Raw genomic sequence first — 7,556 nt, forward strand, 5'->3', positions numbered from 1 at the left:
AGGTTAACTTTCTTTGTGGGTACAACTTGGTGTCAATTAGAGAGCTGCAAGTGTCCAGAAATCCCATTGGCATCAAGGTGGAGGTTGTTAGGCTGTGATGCCTAATGACTTTTCTGGGCTGTGATGACAAAATGGGCCAAAGCCCAGAATCTATTTTTAACTAATACCCAGGCTCTTGCCCAATGATGTGACTTGATCCCCTATAATGCAGCCCAAAAATGCGTCTTTTCAATTCTTGGGAGCCCCTTGACCGTTGGATGAAATCTTGCTCAATGGTTGGCTTTTTGGGGTATAAATATGTGTCCCCGATTTCCCTAATCAGTTGGACCATCACTTCTTTTTTCTTGCGCAACTGTGTGAGATTTTCTTCGAGACTCTTTCAACCCTTATTCTTCGTGAACTTCCAATCTATGATCGAAACTGATTTTTGGGTGATTTTTCTGTGTGAAACTAAAATACTTAGAGTATTTGAGGGGTGGTTGTGTGTTCTTACCCCTATAGCTTCCTTTAATCTGATAGAGGAAAGCCGTAGGGTTTGGGTGAATCATGTGGGTCATACAGACGGGTACAAACCTGATTTTTCTCATGAGTCTGAGCCCTAATATGAAAGACCTTCATCTTCGATGCCTTTTTGGTTTGAATTTCGATTGAAAGGTCGAAAGCAGATTTGTTCATGAATATTTTGTTCTGTAATTTTGTACTAACATTTTATTGACCGTTCTTGTATATTTTGGGTTCATTGCTTTTTGTAACATAATGGGGTCAAAAATGCAAAATAAGATGAGCTTCATGACAACTTGACAATTTAAAGATGTCTTCTCATGGACATTAGATAGCTCATAGCAGTGTGATATTATGTAAGCACTTGTCTGAATTGTTCAAAAACTGAATCCAAATACCCAAGTCATAACGTGAGAAAGGTCCTACAGATTTACAACCCTCATGTTAAATTACAAATTATGTTAAGACTGTACTACTGAAAACAGATAAATTACGCCTTAAATCCATGTATTTTTCTGGATTTTGATACAAGTGTAACTAACACAATTTCTTGGTAATGATCATAAAGAAGTCTAGTATTAGAAGAAGAGTTTTAAGCATGAAGGCACTTGATTCACTACATGATTCGTGCATGGAAAAAAAAAAAGGACAGAAACTTAGATAATACCTCGAGGAGAATGTATTCCGCTCCCCTTCATACCCTGCTGTGTCTGAGACACAGAGCGCTCAATACGTGACAGTTGCACTGGGTAGGGAGTGTCTCTTTTTTTATGTAAATATCCATGTCTTGTACATCCGGACTTGATCTTGGGGAGCTATTGGCAATAGCTTTAGCTCTTGCAGACTCTGTTGCTTGCATGTAACTAGGGACAGAATTACTGCTACTGCTATCTCTCGGCTCTTGATCAACATTATCTGGTTTAGTTGCACCATATGAGTTTCGCCTCTTTCCAGTTTTATGATCCTCGGGTAACTGTTCCAAGCTACTTCTTACACCAGAATCTAGATTACAATTTGAAGGGGATTTTTTATCCACACTTGATGACCTACGTTTCCAGTAAGATTCACTTTTTGCACTTCTGACTTTCTTGGGTTTAACAGATGTCTGGCTAGAAGGTGCTGCATGAGACTCAGAGACAGTTATAGGGCTTCTTGGAGAAGCTTCAGGCGATGACTTGTATGCCGCAGGTTGGCTAGACTCGGATTCCAACTCCAGCTGCACGTCAATTGGATCTGTATCTCGCTTCTCATTTGCCTGTGATGAATCTGCAGCATTCATGGAATTATCACTTTCGCCATTGGCATGTTTAGCACTGTCAAGCCTCTCCAGCCGATCTGATTTGTTATATGATAAACCAGTTGCTGGAATACCTGACTTGACATTAGTTTCAATTTCCACATTCTCATTGATTTTTCGATGGTCAGTCCCCCCTGAAACTTTTTGTCCCTGTTCAAATTCAATGGCTCCAGATTCAGACCTATCTGGTGAATCAAGAGTAGAAGCAATGAGTTCAGTCCCACATTCAGAGCCACCAATTTGAACCACCGAAGCATGGGAAAAAGAAATCTCAGCCAAGTCCATCTCCCTAGACCCAATTGATTGATCAATTACAGAAAAACTCTTAACTACTTGTTCAACTCCGGGATGTTGATGGGATAGACTGGTTATCTTAGCCGAATTGGTGGCTGAACTCAATTCTTTAAATTTTGACTGAGCAGCAATAAAAGCAGGATATCTGGCCTTCCTTGAACTGAATGATAACTTTTTTACATCAGTTTCAGGTTGCTCGGGGGGAACCTTTTAGCAGCTAGCATATCTTCATTCTCTGTTTCAGCCTTACCTGGAACAGATTTGCATTCCACTTCTGAAATCAACTCTGATTCTTTAGTCTGAACACAAAGAGACTCGTTTGTATTATATCTTGAATTAGTATCATCGATGTTCTGGGACTGAGACTGCTCACATGTATGACTCAACGAAGGTGGGGTTGATTTGTTAGCTTGGAGGTCTAAGATTCCAGCATCGTAAGTGATCAAATTGTCATCATTTCCAGAGATCTCAGATGATGCTCCTATGCCAGGCTTCAAATCTTTTGACTCGGAATAACTTTCAGATGGAACTGCAATTTCCACTTGGGTGACAGAACATCCACAGTTTTCCTTCTCCGGCTGCTCTGCAGCTAATCCTGATTCTAGTATCTCTTCATTGCTCATTGATGAAACAGACATCCATAACTCCAACCATTTCCAGGTCCCATCAGATTTTGAAGGATCACCCCTGATATTGATAGTTTTGGTTCTTGGTGTTGATTCCATAAGCTTACATTAGAAAAATAAATACAATTCAACAACTGTAAAAATTAACTACAAATTGTAGGTAAATGAACTGCACTCAAACATCAGAACAAAATAAAAGAAACATGTTAGAAGATTTACCTGACGAGCATATCCATTGCGAAGTAGTTTCTCAATCAAAGTATATGTGACAGGTTTTTTATCTTCTCCTTTGCTCCCCTCAAAATAAAGAGAGGATCAGACAAAACAACCCACAACCTTGACAAAAATAATTACTATCTTCAAGTAAAGCTAATCAGTGACAATAATAAATTATTGGCCCTGCTTCACAAAAGAAGCTGTTATTAAATAGACATAAGTTTATCACTTTTTCATCGTCATTAGAGGACGTTGAAAACTATCAAGATAATTAAATGGAATGCCACTACCACGAGTGTTGGAACGTGACCATCATTCCCATAATTATTCTTTTCCTTCTCTAAGGACCCTTCTACAAGCTGATGCCGTGCTCGAACAAGAATTTGCATCTTGATAATGGCTTGGAGACACCGAAGAGTTCCCACAGCATGTTGCTGAACTATATGTCCTCGTACAGCAGATTGCAACTTAATTATGTTCTTGTGCTTGAGTAGTAGTCTCTGAGCCTTGTATGATAGAAGAAGAAGAGTATATAGAATTAGCAGTTTATGTAATGTATAGAATTAGCAGTTTTTGTACTTCCTGAAGTTTGAACTATAAAATGGTAAAATGGCATACCAGAAATACCCTAATAGCAGCTCGGATAGCAATAACAGTGGACTCCTCTGAGGTCCCTTTGACTGAAGTGTTATCTTCTCTGGTAGCTATGGTGTCCAACAGTTTTGAGTTCACTTGAGCTGGAATCTCAATTTTCTCCTGTGTCCAACAGAAAAGAAGTTTCTTTTCTGGAGAAGTCAAGTTAGGTTGTGACTGGAAGCTGACAGTGGCAGATTCTGAGCTTGCTTTGTTCAAGGAAGGTGCCCCTGAGATAACAATGTTGTTCAGAACTTGATGTCTAGCAGTTTTCTTCCAAAAACTCCATCCATGTCTATCACTAGAAACCTTTCTCTGAAAAATGAAATAAAATAAAATAACTTCAACAAAGATGCCAATGCTGATGCCCTTACAAATTCAAAATTCTAGCTACATAATTCAATTCAGCGCAGATGCTAAGGAGAAAACTTTAGCTACTTTTTTAGAAGGAATGGATAGTAACATAAATGGATGTAGAGCATTGAGCTCATAGTTCGTAAATAAGGACTGTGAAACTAAATTGCACAGCCATGTGATACGCTCAGTGAAGGTGTATAATAAAAACAAGTATACATGATTTATATCAAAACATGTGCAGGCATGACAAACAATGGGTAGAAAAGGTACATGAAAATTCAAACAGTATTATTATTAAGATTTTATTTATGCACTATGACCATGTTAACTTGCACAGATCTAATCCTGGGGCACATGAAAATGCGTATAGAAGTACAGTATATGATATTAAAAAAAAAAAAAAAAAATCAAGAAACCTGAGTTATTGAGTTACATGATATCATCATGCACTATTATGTTCAAATTTTATTTTATTTAGTTGGTAGAAGATATGACAATGCTAGTAATTGAAGTTAGACACAACTCAACTCCAGATGGACTACACTTGATGTTGACCTGGCTACAAATGAATGGCATCAAGAACTTGGGGGAAAATCCCATGCGACTAATACTGGCAATCTAGGAGAAAGGTAAGACTCTAGCACAACTAGATAGGACAACCACAAATGAAAGACACCTGTTTAGGAAGGGAGCAAGATTTCACGACCAAAGTTGAAGGAACTCGTGGTCAATTAATTATCAGGCATATTTCCTCGTGCCCCCAATTATCGACCGATAATTACCCACCATTCAGATCGATTGGAAAAGGCACATGTTTAAAATGTCCAGTGCTTCCTGACAGATTAATGGGTTGACCGCGATGAAACACCTTGACACTAAGGAATTAAAGGATCCTTCGAGGGTTGTAACAGCCACCATAAGGAGAACACACCACTTCCTATATTCCCTCCGGGAATCAAGGAGCAAATATGACACCTTTCTTATCTATAGACAACTAAATCCATGCCATGTCAGCAGGAGAATTGTCTATTAGTCACCCCCATCCTACAGATATCTTCTTGAAACCATGATGTTTCAACCTTGATATTTACACACGTCCATATACTTCACAGACTAGATCCTCGGAATCCCAATGTGGGAAATAGCCTTTTTCTCAGCTACCAGAAGTTGTGGTTGTCATTTTTGGGTACCAGAAGCTTCAGGTGTTTCATAATATTGTTAATGTTATGTGCGTACAATTTACTTACTTATTTATTATTATTATTATTTTCATTATAGAATTCCAACTTATAGATGGTATGGATCTGTTTTTCCTGCAATCGGAAAATCTTTTGTTTGATTAAATTATACTTAATTAACTTATTCGTTCATGACTAAACTGCTAAGTTTTGGATATAATGGATTAACAAAAGATTGCTTCGTAAGAACAGAATGGATCTCTCCTCCCTAACATCCAAACATCACACCCTTAGCCAGCCCCCGAACACCCCATCACCACCGATCCCTACAGTCGCCGGCGACATCACGTCGATTGGCCAACCATTCACCGGCCTTACGCTACTAAATAAGTCACATAATCAGGCGGCGGCCCTAGGTGGAAACCCTAGCACCACCGCCCTAGCTGGAGACACAGATGCCGAGATCGGAGAAGAGGCCGAAAAACAGGGTTGCCCGTTCCAGATTTAGAAAAATCCGGCCACCTGCCTGGCAAACGCACATGAACGGCGTGATGCGCAGGCGATTTAGACCAGGGGGACGGAGTTGAGTGACCCACGCGCCGTCGGAACGGCGCGTGTGACGGCACGTGGCAATCACGCGCAGGCGTCGAAAAACCAGGATGACGGGCAGAATGTCCCCAGTCTAGTAACGATGCCTGTTTTGCCGTCCAATATGCCGTTCTCACACAATCAGGGAAGAAAGTTAGTGGATGAATTCGATGTGGCCTTCAATCACCATTTTCGAGTTGAGGCGAAGGAGTTTGCAATTTCTATTACCAATCTTGGCGTTGTTAGAATGACTGAATGAGGCTCGAAGATATCGAATGCAATTAGTATGGGAAGGTTCGGTGCACGTTGGATGGTGAATATGGTGGACAAGTTGAGGGTGACTAGCAAGCATGAGGATTTCGTTTCTAGATTCAATGAGTCATCAAGAGCCTTCTTGGCACAGCGTTGTGCGAATCGCCGTGGTAGGTACTTGATGAGAGCGCAATATGGGGATAGGCGTCGGAAGGGAGTTGTGATGGTGCCGGAAGGTGCGAATGGAGAAGGATGGGCATCAATCTCGCGGGTGTTTCAAACTGTTGTTGATTCTTTTGTTGCGAGGGATAAAGCCAAACGTCGACCTGTGAATGAACGTAATCGACAAGGATTGACTTATGCAGACATAACAGCAAACTTACATGCCTCGAAACATGTTGACCAGCGGAGGTAACAGCAAAAGGAGATGACTGTCAATGTCAGTGTAAACGAAGGTCAGGATTGTTGTTTGAATAGGGCTGAAATTATGGCCCGTGTCCAGGAATTGAAAGGAGCGTTGGAGGAATTGATTAGGCTAGTGGGAAGTGGGTATGAAATGGGTCCCAAGAAGTTGTTATGTTGCCACAGGTGTGGGGTGGGTATGGATGAGTATCCAGCTATTGGAAAACAAACATCAGGCTTGAATAAGAAGGAATAGACACATAATCAAGTTAAGCAGGGAAGACTCTAAATCACTTGTGAGTCGATTGATCGGACTGAAACGGATGAGGGACACTCTAAATATGACAAAGGTGATGTATTAGAGGGGATGGCTATGGATGAGGTAGACACGGGGACCGATGTAGACCGAGAGGTGGTACCTTTGTCTAAAGAAGGGGAGCCGAATATGGTGAACTTGGAGACAGTAAAGATGGGTGCTACGGACACAGCCCCACACGATGATGGGCTTTTACTAGGTGACCAAGGGACGAGGCATGTACTGTTAGAGGATCTAGTTACCTCAGGGGTGATAGAGCATGACGCGACACCTTTGACAACAAGGGTTGCGAAAACATATAATAGAAGGAACTCTAAGTCAATGAAGGTAAGTGACTTGGGGACGGAAAAAGCACTTGTGTTGTGGGTAGATGGAGCCAAGAAGGGAGAAATAGAAAGTGATGTTATACAGGAGGAGGAAACAGGGGATTTGATTGGATTCGAAGCTGGACACCCACCTTCAAACTGGGTTCTACAGAAAATTCAAGATTTCAGTAAGTTAATGGGCGTGTCTTGTGATGGTTATGAAAACAGATTATTACAATTATTTGAGGATTTAGAGGCCAATAGGGGACATGAGATGAGTAAACAAGAAGGAAAACTAAGAAAAAAGGGCGATCGTGAATTAGAGGCTCGAATGGTCAGTTAATTATGATGGCAAGGATGGTGAGTCCAAGAATGGAGTATTGGGGAGGAATGCCGGACTATTAAAATGATACCACGAATCATTAGCTGGAATGTAAGGGACTTAATGAAGTTGGGAAAAGGATGGGTGTTCGACATCTGCTAAGGGGCTGGGGAGCGGATCTTGTATGCTTACAAGAAACCAAGATGGAGTTTATCTCGAGGGCGGTGGTCAGTAGCTTATGGGGGGGACAGCATGTAGGGTATCAGTTT

The 7,556-nt window shown here is 41.0% G+C and overlaps 1 pseudogene; it reads right to left on the reverse strand.

Moving 5' to 3' along the window:
* Positions 1–837: 837 nt before the first annotated feature.
* Positions 838–7,556, reverse strand: part of LOC111366789 — an 11,925-nt pseudogene continuing 5,206 nt past the window's right edge.

Source organism: Olea europaea, chromosome 18, assembly GCF_002742605.1.
Source record: "Olea europaea var. sylvestris chromosome 18, O_europaea_v1, whole genome shotgun sequence".
In the NCBI taxonomy this organism is placed as follows: Eukaryota; Viridiplantae; Streptophyta; class Magnoliopsida; order Lamiales; family Oleaceae; genus Olea; species Olea europaea.